An 18,199-nucleotide genomic window follows, 5' to 3' on the forward strand; every position below is an offset into this window, starting at 1 on the left:
CTATTTGGGCTGAAAAGCCTTTAACCAAATAAAAACTCTCTGCCATAAGCATTTTTTTTACCCTGCCATGTGGTCCCTGACACCCTACAAGGAAAAGACTGAGACTTCTCTCAAATGAATGGGATAATTGGCGATTAGAAAAGATCACGGACCTGCCCACCATCTGCCCCTCAAGTGTTCTGACACTTTTGCACTTGAGCCCGTTTGAGTGTTGATGGGGTGGGTTATATATCCTTTTCCCCAATGTTTTACCCCCACAGGACTAGGAATTATGAACAGTTGTTGAGTATTCGTATATTTGCTTTCAAATCTCAGGAGTTGTACTCTATCAAGTTCCCACACACGGTAGAAAAAGCTCAGAAACTGAAACTCATCAAAACACCAGTGGCTAATTTGCTTTAAAAATCACACCTCCCCAGAAGATGACAGCCTGGTATTTTCTGTAGAAACCTATCTGAACACTTCAGTCTGTCTTTTAGGGAAGAATTTTCTACAGATGAATCTAGCAGAGCCAAAAGTCTCATCGTCATCCTTGACCGAATTTGAATTGGTGACTTTTTCCCGTGGAATATAAAAGAAACTTGACCCGGCTTTGGTCCTGGTGTCTAGTCTGTATCAATGACAGCACAGAAAACCGTGGCTCAGCTGCTCAGGGGCAGTGACTGGCACGGCTGCTGGAAAGTAACAGGAGAAGTTTCAAGGAAGACTGTAGGTAGCAGAAGCGATAATGAGACCGAGTGTGATCCCCAGCCCCCACCAAGATTAAATGCGCAAGTGTCGCTCTTCTCTAATTAGACATTTATATCATTCACTTTCCAACCTTCAGAAATAGCCAAGGAGAGTGCTGAACGTGCCAATTTTTCTACTGACCTTTCACAGCTTTGCCAAGCAAAGACCCCTCTCAGGGTGGGGCAAGGGGAGGGGAGGGAGTACAGATTCACTAGCCTCTTTCAAGTCAAGCACAGTCAGCCAGGCCTTCTGCAGGACCCACTGTCACAGGCAGAGACTCCAGGAGGGAAGGATGATCTGTTGAATGTTTGCATCTTAAATCCAAAGAATGTATCCCATATGCTCCCCGCAGCCTCAGATCATGGAAGCATTTCTCTGTGGTTTCTGAATGGAACAGCTTGTCTCTTCCTGCTGCTTTACAACCATCAAGAAGAGGAAATAAATACTCAAGTTTTTTGGTAAGTTATAGACACATGCTTAGTGCTTCCCATCCTGTGACTGTAAACATTCAAGCTGCCTTCTCTCCCCCGTCTCTGGCTTTTGGGAGATTTTTGAGCATTTCTGAGGATGCAGTGATCTTTAACAATGTGTATAGTTTACTCAACCTCGGCCTAATCCTTGCTCTCCAAGAGATGCCGGCTGCTGTCATGTGATGTAACAGACGTAGAGAATGAGCGGGCTATTGTTAAAGGGGTAGAGGCCATTAAGAAACATTAACCCTGGGAGTCTAGTGGGTAAAATAGATGCAGTAGTGAAGGAGGCCCACATGGGCCCTGACTGATGGAGTTTGCATTTTAGTGGGAGAAAACCTACTAAATGGATTATTTCCTTACTTATTTATTAAAGTTAAATAAGATAAATGATCAGGGAATAAAGAAGGGCTAAGGGTAGGGATGAAGGACTACTTTAAACAGGGCAGTCACGAAAGACCACTCAGGAGAAAGAATTTGAGCTGAGACCTGAATGACAAGAAGGAGGCAGCCAGGTGTAGAAAAGCATTCCAGGCAGGGGAGATAGCAGTGCAAAGGCCCTGAGGCAGGAACAGAATCTGGTGGATTGCAAGAACAGCCAGAACATCCATGTGGCTGGAGCATGGTAGGGCCGCAGTAGCATGGGAAGCGGTGAGACATAAACAGAGGCCAGATCACAGAAGGGTGTTTATTTTAAATCTAGTAAGAAGCTATCAGAGGGATTTAAGCAGGAGAGTGATAGTCTCACATTTTTCAAAGATTATGCTGACTTATCTTTGGAGAATGGACTTTTTATGAAGTAAGAATAGAACCAGCTTGGGCCAGCTTGGGAGGCCACCTTGCAGTTTTCCCAGGGGAGATGATGATGGCTTGAACCAAAATATGGTGGCAGAGCAAGTGACAAGTCAGGAAGATAAAATGGTTATTATTATACCAGTTTATGAAATAAGAAACAGAACTGTCCAGAAGTTGAGGCATTCTCAAGACAGCACTGCGAATGAACAGCAGAGTGTGGACTAGAACCTAGTTCACTTTATTTCCAGCCCAGTATCAGGAGGCTAATAAGAATTCCTCTATTGAAATAATTAATCCTAATAACTAAATAAAGGAACTCATCCCTAGCAAAATGTCTCCCATAAAATCATGCCACAGACCCCTCTCCCCCTGATGTTCAATGCTTCTCTTCTCACAGGGAAATCCAAATGCAGACAGACCTGAAAGTGACAGGAAGGGGCCACTCACACGTGTCCCCTTCCTCCTGGCCATACCCGCAGTTTGGAGCAGAGCCCTATGGTGTGGCTAGTTGACCAGCAACTGCTTCTGGAAACGGTGTAATGACTGGGGTTTAACTGGCAAGACCCCATATCATGTTCCCCTCTGGATGAAGGAGATCCTGGAGGAAGGATGACAGCCAGAGGATGGATGCCAAGGACTCTCCATAGAGCAGAGAGGCTGAGGGAACCCAGGCACAAGCATTTGGGTAGTGACGGTGCCTGGGAAGAGTCAACTGTCAGGACCTTGACAGCGAGTGATGGGGCAGGAAACCTCTTGAGGAGGAATGTTGCTGGGAACTTGGGAAGAGCTTTCTAGTTCAAGTCTGAGACCCAGATTCTAGTCCTGGCTCTGTTATCTGCTGGGCCTTTGTTGGGCCAGTGGAGGGTGGGTGTCGGGGGAAGATCAGATTAGTGGTTTGATCCCCAGGGCTCCTGGGAGGTTCTATAAAGGTGCTTTGCCATTCTCTTCCCTCTTTTGAAGATTTAAGTGGAAGCCATATATTTATCTGCCATATGTAAGGCTGAAATGGTAAGCTCACCCCTACAACTCTGATGGATGTTTTATGTTTATAGTTACAGAAAGGGAAAAATAATTAGGTCTTAATGAAGCAGTTTGGAAGAAATCTTTGTAAAAAGAACTATGGGATAGAGATGAAGGAAAGTAGCAGAAGGGCTCCTTGATGGTAATTAGGTTGGAAACACAGGGTGTGATGATCCTCTGAGCCTATGAGCTTTAACGGTCTGGAGACTGGACTACTGACAATCTCCGGGAGGCACTCTTCACATGAGGTGCCTCAAAAAATTAAATGCATCTGTATCCAGGATGGGCCCCAGCTACTGCTGTAATCCCATGACAGGGCCATTTCCTGCGGTAAAGTCTCTTATTAAGTGGGTTAGTGTAGATAAGACGTGACCAAGTGGGAAGAGCATGGGATCAGGAGTCAGGAAGCCTAGGTTCTGGGTCTGGGATGAATTTAAATAGTTAAGCCCTTGTGAGCCTCTGCTTCCTGACCTGTAAAATGGGCAGGATTAGACTAGATGATCTTTAGGCCTCTGTAAATTTAAGTTCTATAATTCTGAGGATTTCCATAAGGTCATTTGGCTTTAACTTGGGTTCCCTAGAAAACAGGGCTAAGGCGAAAGCTATCGTGCTGACATTTTAGTGCAAGGTACACTCTCAGGGAAAAACGATGGAAAGGGAAAAGCGGTGGAGAAGGCAAGAGAGCACACACAAGGAGGGTGTTACCAAGCCATTTACGCCTTTGCAACACATGCAGTGCACTGCTCACTCTCAGGAACCATGTCTCAGAAAAAAACCATAGAGGAGAGGGAAGGAGGGCAATTTGCCTAACGGTGCCTTTCCATCTCCTCTCAGCCATCAAAATCCTCTCCACAGAGTATTAACTCGCCTGTGTCACCCACACCCATCAGGCATCCACTGGGATGGCCAGAACCTGTGGTGGGTGTGAGGTACACCGCCCAGCTCCTTGTCAGTCCTCCCCAGTCAGGACCCATTAGCCAGCTGCTCAGAGACAAAGAGAGCCACCTCAGCCAAGGTCATACCCCCTTCCCAGGGCAGCCACATCCAATGACCAGTTGATAAGGGAACACAAAGGCTCAGCCCATTACTTCAATTTGGAATAACTCTGAAGGATCATCCTAACAGCAGACCTCCCCATGCATTGGCCAAGAACTCTGTTGCAAAAGCATCACACTGTATGTCCTCTGTCCAACCCCACTCTGCTGGACAGAATTAGCCTGACCCTAAATCTCAGGGACACATAACAATAATTTTAAGTACATTAGAGGAAAAATCCAAAGGGGTGTTCTTCCTCTGTTCCCTACTATTGTTATTGGAAGGACCAGATGCTTTGTGTCATTCTGCTTTAAATTCAGAATCACTGTCCAGGACAAAGAGGATCATTTGTTATTGCCTGAGAAGTTCCTGCCCAAGAAATGACTAGTTATGAATATGCACATCAAATAAGTTAAACTTCTGAGTATTTACTGGAACACCAATAATAATTTTTTTCTATTCTTTTTTTTTCTAATAACTTAGTTTTACTTTATTTTATTTCGAGGGGGGCAGGTAATTAGGTTTACTTATTTATTTATTTATTTCAAAGGAGGTACTGGGGATTGAACCCAGGACCTCATGCATACTAAGCATGTGCTCTACCATTTGAGCTATACCTTCCCCCACCTCCATTTATTTTTTTAATTGAACTATGGTTGATTTACAATGGTGTATTAGTTCTATGTGTATAGCAAAGTGATTCAGTTATATATATATTCAGCCCTCTTCCCCTCCTTTCCCCTTTTAAATTTGTTTTCTATGTCTGTGAGTCTGTTTCTGTTTTGTAAATAAGTTCATTTGTTTCATTTTTTTAGATTTCACATATAAGTGATATCATATACTTGTCTTTCTCTATCTGACTTATTTCACTTAGTATGATAATCTCTGGGTCTATCCAGGTTGCTGCAAATGGCATTAATCATAACAATACTTCGGTTTTTGTTTTAAATCCTAATGTCCCTAAGTAGCTCTGTCCTCTTCTCAGACTTCTCCGATGCTCCCAGAATGACAAAGGCCAAAGAGCCCATAAGTAATTGTCTGCATTTAAGAAGAATCCCAGGAAAGCCTTTTACTTCTACTATTTTTCAAACTGCCAACAAACTCCCTGAGCACACAGTAATGGCTCTGAGTCTCTTCCTTTATACGAGGCCATCCTGAGCACATGTTCTCCAAGGAAACCCTTGCTTTCTCTGCATTTCAGGCCATTTCCCTGCTTGCCTATCAGCAGAAGTGAGAGCTGTCTGATATTCCTGGCCCTGCAATAAGGGTCAGGAAGGAACCACATATAAACTGAAGCATTCAGTACAAAAGATCCACTCTGGTGCCTAGATGATCTCTATTCACTGTTTACACTTAATCAAATATAATTATCCATCTTTTTCTTTCTCTTCCTTCTTTAGATGGCATTAGTCAGAGTACAGTGTCCATAGCAGGGACATTAAAAATCTCCTTCCTCTCTGTAGTCTAGATTATGCCATATTGAACTGGCAAAGTATTGGGAGACAACTAGCAGACAGACCCAAAGAAAACATGAGAGTGTGGAGACTTAAAATACATCCTCTACAAAGAACCAGGGAATGCACCAGGGGCACTGGGTCTGGAGAAGCGAGTCTGATTGTCTTTATGTGGGTCAAGACGCCGGTGTGTTCTTTGTAGTTTTTTATCTGTTCAGGTTGTTGGTGGCAAGAAGTAGAAACTAACAGGTTCGCCGTAAAAAGAAGGGAAAGAGGAGGGAGAAAAGGAAGAGAAAGAAGAGGGAGAAAAAACTGAAGTGAAACCAGAAGAAAAAAAATCAATTACTGAAAAGATAGGAGGTAGTTCAAAGAACAGAAGGAAAGCATGCGTTCTGGACTCAGCAGCAGTGCGGAACAGGGCAGACCAGGGACCTAAGCAGGGGTTGTGGTCAACAGGGCAATGGAGCTCCTACTTCTCTTCTCCTTGTTTCACATCCTCAACAATCAGCGTTCCTTGGGCCCACCTTGTGGCACCTCTTGGCCACTGGATGGTGGAGAGGCTTGGCTGGCAGTCCCCACCAGTCTGCCTGAGGAGGAAACAAGTTAGTCCCCAGAGGAAAAACCTGGTGCAGTTTCCAAAGGAAGGGAGAAGGAATCTTGAAAGTCTAAATCAGCTGTTCAAAGGTAATCCACAGACCAGCAGCAGCACCTAGGAACATGACAGAAATGCAAATTCTCTGGCAGAACTTCAGACCTACTGGATTAGAATGTCTGGGGATGGGCCCCAGGAATGTGCATTGTAACAATTTCTTAAACGTGTCAAAGTTGAGAAGCACTGGTCTGAAATATCAGATGCTAATCCAGGCTCCAGAGTGCATAAATAGGACAAACAGAATGAAAGTTAAAAAAATAGATTTTAGACAGAAATAAGGAAGAAAATATCTAAGTGTCATAATAAGTGCAGTAGCCCAAGGAACCAAGGAGCTCCCTATTGGAGGAACCAATTGGAACGTTGAAGAAGAGACAACATCAAATGATCTTTAAAGTCCCTTCTAATCCTGAAGATTTTGACCCTGACTAACTTTAAATATCTACCGATCTATAATTATGAAATAAAATCCTTCTAGAGAGACAACAACTTCTCTTTGAACTATCTGTGAATAGAGACACTCTATCCACCCAAAGAAAGCACAGAAGAACTTGTAGTCCCATCTCTTAGTGGCAGAGAGGACTTTTCTGTCCTGATGTTTGCAGCTGCCTTGGCCACAGTTAGACTTCCCCAGGGAGAAGGTGAACATTTGTTAGGCAGGCTGAGAAAAAGCCTGGACTCTGGGGCTTTTCCCAGTGGGCAAAAGATATATCAGCTGCTAGTCCTACTAAAAGTTCTCTTGTGGTCCAGCATTCGGTGATTTACTTCATCAGATCCACAAGATTGTTCAAATTGTGAGCTGAATCTTAGAACCCAAAATCCAAGCCAAACCAAAACAATAAATATTTATTGGCCTGACAAAGAAAAACAAATAAAAATGATCACATACCAACATCACTATGCACTCTTTTTGGATTGGACTAGCATTTCTCCCAACCAAAAATTATTCTGGAGAATGTAAAAAAGAAATAAGCATTTCTCTTTTATCTCTATGCTATGAGGATGACTTGTAGAATATTTTCCAAACTTAGTTGGGAAATCCTTTTTCACAGAAATAACATGTTCCTTCAAAACAGACTCTAAATCATTTGATTAGAGTGACCTTTTATCAAAAGCAAAACCAATCTTGATGTTTCCTATTCTCTCAACATGGTTAGCATCGTTTCCAAGCTCTGAAGAGATTTGTTTCCCCTTGCTTCTACTTAAATCCAGTGATACAGGAAAGCAGTAAAATGCCACTGACAAAACAGCTGTCCAAGTCTTAGTTCTTATGGAAGGGAAATTTTCACTCATAAAGTAGTTTTATCTTCATTTAGACCCATAAATGTACACACTGACTGGGAGGGGAAGACTGTGAGTTTCCCAAGTTTGTTCATAAATGTTCTGAATGAAGACGTGTGAAGAGTCAGTGATGGGATGTAAAAGGCCTTCCCAGAAGCTTGCCTGCTTCAGCTTTTTTATTCTTGACAGGCACACGATGTTGTAAACACCTAAGTGCCAGCTTTATTGCTCCTCTACCAAAAACAAGTCCTGAGTCAAGTTTAAATTCTGTTTGGTAAGCATACAATCATTCAATTTTACAAGGCACAGGTCTTACTTAAAACTATGGTGGAATGTTTAAATGGGGGGAGGGGAACCTAATGATATATAAAATAATTGGAGATAAATCATTTCAGTTAATTTTTTTTTTCAGAGAAGAGTTAATCCTTATTTTTTTTCTTTGACTGTTTTATTATCTTTCTTTCCAACTAGCTTTCTTTCCCATAAAAAGGGATGGCAATTTTATTTTTTAAGTAGCGACAAAGGGTTTTATACATTTAACATCTCGGAAAGTAAACAAGTTAATTAATTCAGTCAGCACAGTATCAACCGATGCAGGCCATTCTCTTTACTGATTCCAGAATTAGGTCTCCAAGCACTGGTTGGATTAGGTCACTCCCACTGTCCATCTGTCACTGTCCATCAAGTCCATGAGAAAATTCAAACACAGTTGTGTAGCATTCAAGGGCTTCTTTTACAATCTGGCCCCATGCAACTTCTTGATTCCTCCTTTGCCATCCCCTTCTCCCCACACACAATTTACTGGGTATGCTTGAGGCCTAGAGGGAAGGCAGTATGAGTGGAATAGAGTAAGAACAGGTTCAATGGCCTGAGATAATTAATGTCAGACACCAAGCCCCGGATCCAGGAAGTTCAGAAAACACCAAGCAGGATAAATGCCAAGAAAAATACACCTAGGCATATGATATTCAAACTTCAGAAATCAAAGATTAAAGAAAAACACCTTTACTTAGACAGGAGCAAAGATAAGAATTGCATCCAACTTTTCTTCAGAAATCACACAAGCAAGAGAGTGGAATGAAATATTTAACATGCTGACAGAAAAAAAAAAAAAAAAAAAACCACTAATCTAGACTTCTGTATCCAGAGAAATTATTCTTCAAAAGTTCAGGAGAAATAAAGATTTTCTCTGACAATAAAATTGTTATAGCAGCACAAACTGACTGAGCAAGAGGTTAACATCCACTAAAATTCCTACAACTCAACAAAAACAAAAACCCAATTAAAAAAATGGGCAAAGGACTTGAACAAAAATTTCCCAGAGATTAATAAATGGTCAATAAGCACATGAAAAGATGCTCAGTATCACTAATCATTAGGGAAATGCAAGTCAAAACCACAATGAGATACCACCTCATACCCATTAGGAAGGCTACTATCAAAAAGAAAAGAACAAGTGTTGGTGAGGATGTGGATAAATTGGAAACCTTGTGAAGCATTGTTGGTGCACACAAAAAAATTGTACAGACACTACAGAAAACAGTATGGCACCTCCTCAAAAAATTTTAACATGCAATTTGACTTTTGTAGATATGCTCAAAAGCACTGAAATCAGGGATTAGGGGAGATATTTTTGCACCCATATTCACAAACAAAAAGTGGAGGCAACCCAAGCATCCATCAACAGATAAATAGATGAGATATGTGATATGTACATACAACAGAATATTATTCAGCCTTAACAAGGGGGAAAATTCTGACACATACTACAACATGGGATGAACCTTGAAGACACTATGCCAAGTGAATGAAAATGAAAAATACTGTATTATTCCACTTATACGAAAGTACCTGGAGTAACCAAGCTCATCAAGACAGTAAGTAGAATGGTGGCTGCCTGGGCCTGAGGGGAGAGGGGAATGGGGAGTTTTCGTTTAATGTGCAGAGTTTCAGTTTCACAAGATGAGCAGAATTCTGTGGATGGATGGCAGTAATAGCAGCACAACAATGTAAATATACGCAATGCCACTGAAGAGTACACTTAAAAATGGCTTAAATGGTCAATTTCATATTATGTATATTTTATCACTATCCAAAATACTCAAAAGTAAATGTGTAAAGTTAAACATGTATCAAGACAAATTTTTTATATATAGAATGATTTAAATTATGTAAAATAAAAAAATTAAAATTCTAGGGAAAAATATTAACAGTTAATCTTCTTGAGTAGATTTATGGTTTCTTTAAAAATTCCATTTACATACTTTCTAAATGGTTTCTAATACATATGTATTACCTTTATAGTAAAACAAAGTAAAAGAAAAATTATGTAACTAAGGGACTGTACACTTAACAGAAACATATATTCAATATAAGGCAGAAACTGAGGAATCAGTAATGCTTCCAGAGAGCTAAAGGCCAGTGAGGAAAACAATGTGGATATTAACCTGAAATTGATGAGGTAACTAAAAAATCAGTCTATGTGTTTGAGCTACATGTCTATAAACAGAAACATCATTCTGGTTTTAATGAGAATTCCAGACATATTAAAATCAGGGGCAGAGGGAATAAACCAAGGTCTTGACAACACTTGGGTTGTTGTAGTTAAGAAAACTCAAGACTGACTGCCCGAAAAGGTACCATTTTTTTCTTTCCTTTTATTTTAAAGAAAGCCTGTACCTTTACCATCACAATGTTTCTAGGAAGTCGTTAAAGTGATAGGAGGGGAACTATACTTAGCAGCCTTGGACCTCCAGCAGTGCATCAGCAAACTCATCACTTATTATGAAATCCCAGAGAATCAGCAAGAGAAAAATGATTCAATGAAGAAAAAGGAAGCCAGAACTGACCAACAGGAAGGTGAGCTGTTAGAGTCAGAGACAATCTTCTCAAGGTACGTAAGGGCACTAAACCATTTGAAATTGGGCTAGGAAAACAAAACAAATTACTTTTTTAATAGCTGGGAAGCAATTTAAGACAGCTTGAGTAATAGCAAAGTCAATATTTCCTTCTGTATTTATAAATTCAAGCTCCTGTACCAGGCAGGAGAACTGGCTGGCTGACTGTTATAGAACAGATTATCCTTAGACACGCTAGCTTAGAGGAGGGCTCTGGCAAACTGTTATGGATAAATTCCTTTTCAAGGGGGAGAGACAAGGCAAGGAAGCACTTCCAAATCTCTAAGGTCTGTCCTTACTATCTATCAACATTTTCAATATGCTCAACTTTGACCAAGCAACTCTACTTCTAGGAATACATCTTAAAGACATTCTTGTATTAGTAAATGCACAAGTGATGCTCATGGCAGGATTTTTAGTAAAGGCAAAAATTTAAATCAACCTAAATGTCCATCAGTTAGAGAATGGTTAAATAAATCATGAACTGTTCAAACTAGGAATACTATGCTGTCATTAAATGAAATCAATTATATTTGTATATTCTGACATGAAAGTATGCCCATGGTATGTTGCTGAAGTTAAAAAGACTAAATTTTTGATAATGTACAATGTAATCTCATGTGCTCAAGTAAGTACGTATGCACATGTATTTGAATATGTATATGTGTATATGTACATGTATATATGACTACATAGAGAAAGAGATCATAAAAATAATAGTGAACACTTATGGTCTCAGCAGTAACATTTTTAGCAATAATACTCAATGGAGTCAGTGTAAGTAAGAAAAAATGGGAAGAGGCTAGCCATTTTTAATTTATAACCTTGTGTAGTGATAAAAACTTTTTCCAATTCTGAATATTAACTTAGTTAAACTTAAAGTTTAAATTAATAATTTAAACTTATTATAATTTGGCTCTTCCAAAATTTTCCAACAATGTTCAGAAGTAAAGTTTAGAAGCCAAGCTTGTTACAAAATTAAGACATCATTAAGAATCATATTATTCAAAAAATGTAATGCATGAGTACACTCCAGGCTCGTTACTTATCATGGAAAAAAGTCTCTCGATAGATATGGTTACTGCTTTTGTCAAGCCTCCCAAGACCTTTAAAAAGAGGCAGAATCCTTACCCAAAATGTGAACATAAATTATATAGCATTTCCATGTTTCTGTACCAGAGCCATCCTACAGAGTAGGTCCTGGCCTGAGCTAGTTCACTATTGCTCTGAAAGAAGGAAAAAAACATTACCCACATTTTCCTGGTGCTGACAATAGCCACCATAAGCCACGTACAACCTGTGGGGAATGCCACAGTTACAGGTGTTGTGCCTATAACATGATCAGCCCTCAAATATTTATTGAATGGAGAAGTGAATGAATGAACAGATCATGACAATTCGTTTCAAAGGCTGCTGGCCTCCCTCATACTCAATCTCGTCATGGTTAGGTTTGACTTGTTTGTCGCAGTGACCATCATCAATAGCAGGGTTGGTTTCATTTATAAAGAATGGTGTATAGGTCATTAAAGCTTATGCAAGAGAGAAGACTTAAAGTTTTTCAGGGACCTATGTCAGCTTTTCTAGTTCATCAGACATTCAAAGGCAAGAGACTGAATTTAAGAGCAAAATCAGGAAACGTACTTGTGGGAGAAAAGACAGGTGACTATTTGGTGAAAACAGGAAAGGCCAATCATGGTGATAGTCTAGTAGTAACCATGGCAGTGCAGTCCTAGGAAGACTGGTCTGGCTGTGTTTCAGCATCAGGAAATCTAATCCTTTGGAGGCCTTGGTACTGGGCATGAGCTCAACAGGGCAGGGTGGAATATGTTCCACAAGGAGGTGTCCTTCATTAGTCATGGTCCCTAACATTGCCAGGAAAACAGAAAGATGACAAAGACCAGCATGACTTGCAGTAACTTCAGGTAGTTTATCGCCCCTATAAAGCCCATAGGCAATTCAATGAATCAAACCCATTCTAAATAAGAATACTTTGACAAATTGTGTATCATTTTCAAAAACCTTTTCTGTTATCAACATATTACATTCCATTCCAATTTCAACCACCTTAAGCACCACAACAACCTACATCTCATGAAAAGCAGAGAGCTATTATTAGCAGAAAGAGGAGCAACCCAAATTCAGATATGTCTGCTTGCTTGGTGGAAGCTCTCAGCCTTGTGAAATATTTTAAATTTCTCCTCACTTATATTAATCATGGAAAGCTTTACAATTGGAAAAACAAAAACTCCAAAAGAAATGCTTTGGAGGTGTGCAAATAAAATGAGAATGCATTTTAAAGTAATAAATATATCAGTGAATTCATGTGCTAGGTAAAATAAATAATATAAGGGGAAAATTGTTTCTAAATATTAAAAAGTTCTCTTTTTTTCAATGAAATAAATATTTATTGAACACCTACAAATGTGCTAGGTAGTGCCCTAGACTATGAAGTAGAGAGCAAACCATATTTGCAACAAAGATGGTAAATTGATTAGAAAAATAACAAGACTTCTGCAGATACATGAGCAAAGGATACAGACAATTCCCAAAAGAGGGGACAGCCTGAAAAAAATAATTGTATGAAAGACCTGATCAAGTAGTGATCAGAGATACAAATTACAATCATAATGAATCATTTTGATTATCAAACTAACAAGGACTACAAATGAAAAACATCCTTCTTAATTTTACTATAATAGTAGCTTTGGGTGTCTGTAGTTCATCTAGTTTATTCATCAAATTTCACATATTTTGAATTTTAATTAGATAACTGATTATTATTGGTAATTGTTTCTGATTGATTACTATTTGATGTTCTAACAAAGTCCTTAATTTACTTAATCTGATTCTTACTTTCCAAGGCAAACAATCTCTGCTGTTCTTAATATACAGAAGCTGCTTTTTTCCAAAATGTTCAAACACATCCCACTCCTTTGCCCCCTCCCCTCCCAGATAAATATCTCTCAGTGACGTTAGAGTTAAGCAGCAGTGGGCCTTCCTTGAGCTACAGCTAACTCAACTCTCCCTTAGGTAAGTAATTGAGAACTCTTCTCACCTTGAATTATCCCCATTATAGATAAAGTTAAGTAATTTAACAGAATTGTTATAAATTAAAGCATATCAATATTCAAATAAGCATAGCTGAAGAGAATATTCTTGGGTACTGTTGATAGATCTAGAAGTAAAGTTACAGGGGCTACATTGTCATTAATGCAATGGAATTACACCCAAAGGAATGGGAGTGCCAGACGCTGGGTGGGAGGCTGGAGAGGAGATCAGATCAGAATGCATCTGTGTTTGAGGCCTTGAGGAGCCTGAAATGGAGAAGCACACGCTCACTCCAGATAAAATCTGTTTTGTTTTAAGTTTCGGAAGTTCCTGATTTGGCAAAATAGATGATGTCAGGTTTTCTAAGTATTTCTCTTAATCTAGAGCAGTAACTCTCCAGGTGTCTGTGGTCGGGGAACGGGCAGGGGTGGTATGCTCTTACGGGTGGTGGTACAAGGCTGCAACGATGGGAAGAGAAGAGTGAGTAGCTTGAAAAGGCATATGATACACCTTCTTGGGTAGAAAAGATGGGGCAGAGCTGCAGGGAATAACTCGCATTATTTGAGGTGCACTTTGTCTAAGGAGCAGCCTGTGTGCAGAGGAGCCAAAAAAGTTCAGGAATGCTGCTCTTGATGGTGAAGATGGTCTCATCAAGATGTTTTCATAGGTAGAGATTGGAAATATGCCATCCCCAAGCAAGAGGTACTCCTTTTTCTGAGTTATCAGCCCCAGTGATCATTCAGGCCACAGCTGACTCTGGGCACAGCTGTAAAGTATGGCTTTTGTAAAATGTTATCTCTTCTGAGGGGTCAGTTCAGTCCACTGGGGCCCTTGACTCTTCCAGCCCCGAGCTGTAACTGAGCTTAAGATAGAATGATACTCTAAGATAAAACTGCTTTGAAATATGATAATTAACAAAGGTGAGTACACAGGAAAGTGAATTCTTGGGCAGGTGTATGTTGAGGTGGGATACAAAATTCTATGATGTAGTCATAGTGATAGCATTAGGGGAACGAAAAGCATAAAGGATACAGGAAAAATATATAAAGAAGTTTCTTAAGCGAGAGAAGCAGAGACGATCATCTACCGCAGTTAAATCACATACTCCTTAGCCCAAATGAGACCAATATGATTTCCAGAATATTTATACCAACAATCATTCCAAGTAGCCATTTATACCAGCATTTATTTACTTAAGAGCTCACAAAGCAGTGTAGTATAATGGCTATCATTTCAAACTTTCTGGCTTGTCTCTTTCTAGTTCCATGTCCTTTGGCAATTTTTCATCATCCTTCTGCCATAGTTTCCACATCTGTAAAATCTGAGTTGACCATAACATCTACCACGAATATTTTTCATGATACTAAGTGCATTAGTGAAAGCAAAGAACTAAGTACTGTATCTAACACATCATAAACACTCAGTAACTGCTAGCCATTACTATTGCCAACACTGGAACTTATCTTTAATTTTTATATCTTTACATCTCTTTGATCTTTCACAATTCAATTTTATTCTTGACTGAATTTGCATTTGCCTTATAAATATAACTGAATTTTTTCCGTATGATTAGCCATTGATTATTTATATATTGGAAATTATTCATCTCCCTTATTTGCCTTTTTTGTTTTTATACTGATTTGTAGATATATTCCTACAAATATCTGACTTCTAAGATTTTTTAAAGATTCATCTCATAAAAAATAATTTAAACAATACATTTTTCAGTCATGAAACCTATTTGAAGTTATCTCAAGACACCATGACCTTAAGGTCATTTTAAATATAAAGAACTGAAGGCTAAGGTCTTATGGCTATAAAATAATATCTGAAATATATATGCTTTATGAGACTTTTGTTAGAAAATTCTTCCAAGCCCTTTTTATACAACTCCCATTAACAGGGGCTTAGAAGTACATATTTCACAATTATGGGATGTTGTAGAACGTATGACATCATATTGCCATTCATACCCTGCTCAGTGCAGCGGGGTCTTCAGCAAGACTCCTCTCCATGTGAAATACACCAAGGCTCTCTATTCTTTTTCTTCTTTTATTGAAGTATAGTCAGTTTACAACTGTGTTGTGTGAATTTCTGGTGTACAGCACAGTGATTCAGTTACAGATATATATAAATATATTCCTTTTCATATTCTTTTGCATTATGGGCTGTTGCAATGTATTGAATACAGTTCCCTGTGCTGTACAGTAGGAACTTGCTGTTTTTTTATCTAATATATTAATAGTTAATATCTGCAAATCCCAAATTCCCTATTTATCCTTCCACACTACTTTTCCCCCTAGTAACCACAAGTTTGTTTTCTACATCTCTGAGTCTGCTTCTGTTCTGTAAATAAGTTCATTTGTCTCATCTTTTTAGATTCCACATATAAGTGATATTATATGGTATTTGTCTCTCTCTGTCTGACTTACTTCACTTAGTATGATAATCTCCAGGTCCATCTATGTTGCTTCAAATGTCATTAGTTCATTCTTTTTAATGGCTGAGTAGTATTCCACTGTATGTATGTACGTATGTATGTATGTATGTATGTATGTATGTATGTGTATACCACATCTTCTTTATCCAATCATCTGTTGATGGACATTTAAGTTGTTTCCATGTCTTGGTTACTGTAAGTAATGCTGCATGAACATTGTGGTGCATGTATCTTTTTGAAGTAGAGTTTCCTCTGGATATATGCCCAGGAGTGGGATTGCTGAATCATATGGTAAGTCTATTTTTAGTTTTTTAAGGAATCTCCATACTGTTTTCCATAATGGCTACAGCAAACTACATTCTCACCAACAGTATAGGAGGGTTCCCTTTTCTCCACACCAAGGCTCTCTATTTCAAAGCAAATACACATCCTCCAAAGTGCCTGGAACACAGACAGCATCAGAACAAGCCATTGCAACTTCCTTCTGGTAGTTCACAGAGCAAGAGCACTCCGAAATTTGTATGCTCTATAAATAACACAAAGGCAACTCTGTTTCATGGAGCTGTTTCTTTATTTTTTTTTTTTAATTAAAAAAAAAAAAGACAGAACCTCAATTTAAACAATGCTAGATAGGACTTTGTCTTAAATCAATAAATACCAATTAAGCTAATGTACCCATCAGGCTAAGTTTCAAATAAGGTTTTGAAGCTTCTAGCTAATTGTCAGTAACAGCCCTGTCATTACTTTTATTGTTTCTCAATAAAATGTAAAGTGTTCTGACATCACACACCAAAAAAGCAAGGGTCAGACAGAATCAATTATCTCCAACCTCTAGTATCCATCCGTCAGCATAAAGATATTTAGATGTTCTCAATACTTTTTTATAATTTCATTCAGTAATAGTCATTGTTCCTGAATCAAATAGTCAATGACTGCTTGCTATGTGCTGAGACTGGAAATACACAATAAATATGATAGCTCTCTTCTGTACAGTCATGGAATTTAGAGACCAGTAGGGGAGACTGGCAATGACAACACAGTCAGAGAAGTTAGGAGGAGTTGGGAAACCTGCACCCCGGAGAAACAACCTCCAAGCTGAGATCTTAGCAAGATGACGAAAAGCAAACAAAGGGAGAAAGAAATGCCAAGTATAGAGAAATGCAATTGCAAAGGTGAGGAAAGGAAAAAACATCAAGTTTTGTCAATCATATCTTAGTAAAAGTGGATGAAAAAAGACAATAAACAAAGCACCCCCCTTACCCTGAGCAGTTTCCTACTGGAAAAAAACGATGAGCCATCAGGTTAATCACTCACAAGTCATGATCTATGTAAAGCTCTCCAAGAAAAGAAAGGTGTTTTATGAATGGCATATATTCCAATGTTTTTAAGTTCACTTAATAAGGATTGGTCTTTGGTGAAGTTAAACCATAAACTTTGGAACTGGACCACCTGAGTTAAAATTCCTGCTCCACACACTCAAGATCCAGCACCCTCGGGAAATTTCTTCCCGCTTCCCTTACCTCCTTCCACAGGTGTATCATGAGGGTCTCAGTGGGCTTCACAGAGGGAGGTCCTGAACAAGATGTGCTTTCTATGCTTCAAAGATCTTACAGATTTGCAGTAAAGAAGGATAATAAAGTCTGGCAATCTCAATTTGCTTAGCTACTCACTAATGCAAACTGGATGTGGCTAAATGAAAAAAAAAACAATAACATAAAGCAAAAAAATAAAAACAACATAAAATATAGGGACAAAAAAAGCTGGTAGTATTGGTGGGTGGCAAGAGATAAGAAATTATATCAAAGGGCTCAGAAAAGTGATCGGAGCTTGAGATGCTCATTGAAGCTTCAGGATAGATTAATATTAACCAAAGAACATATATGTAGTAAGAAGAGACAAGGGTCTAGGACAGTATTTTAATTCAATGGACAAAGGCAAAGGCACTCAAAAAGAAGCCAGTGAAGGAAGAAAAGGAGCGGGCAGGAGAGAGAGGAGGGGGAAGAGGGAACTAGAAGAGTATAGTGTCACAAAAATCCAAGAAAAGAGACAAGGGTATGTATAGCTCAAGTGGTAGAGTGCATGCTTAGCATGCAGGAGGTCCTGAGTTCAATCCCCAGTACCTCCTCAAAAATAAATAAACTTAATTACCTCCCACCACCAAAAAAAGAAAAAGAAACAAAGAGCAAAAACAAAATCTAAGAAAAAATAAGAAGTTATTGTCTCAATGGGTACAAAGTTTCTGTTAAGAGTGATGATGGAAAATTTTGGAAACGGTAATGTTTGAACAACACTGTGAATGTAGTTACTGTCCTAGAATTATACACTTTAAAATAGTTTAAATGGCAAAGTTTATGTTATATACATTTTACTACAATAAAAAA

At 38.9% G+C, this 18,199-nt stretch overlaps 1 long non-coding RNA gene and 1 other non-coding gene across 5 annotated transcripts in view; both read right to left on the reverse strand.

Annotated features, from left to right (window-relative positions):
- LOC141577068 (uncharacterized) overlaps positions 1–18,199 on the reverse strand; it is a 401,469-nt gene that overhangs the window by 267,095 nt on the left and 116,175 nt on the right. The gene's annotated exons all lie outside the window — the stretch shown is intronic.
- Positions 4,598–4,671, reverse strand: TRNAT-AGU (transfer RNA threonine (anticodon AGU)). The gene has a single exon. It is a non-coding gene; the product is annotated as a tRNA-Thr (tRNA).

This window comes from Camelus bactrianus, chromosome 3 (assembly GCF_048773025.1).
Source record: "Camelus bactrianus isolate YW-2024 breed Bactrian camel chromosome 3, ASM4877302v1, whole genome shotgun sequence".
Taxonomy (NCBI): Eukaryota; Metazoa; Chordata; class Mammalia; order Artiodactyla; family Camelidae; genus Camelus; species Camelus bactrianus.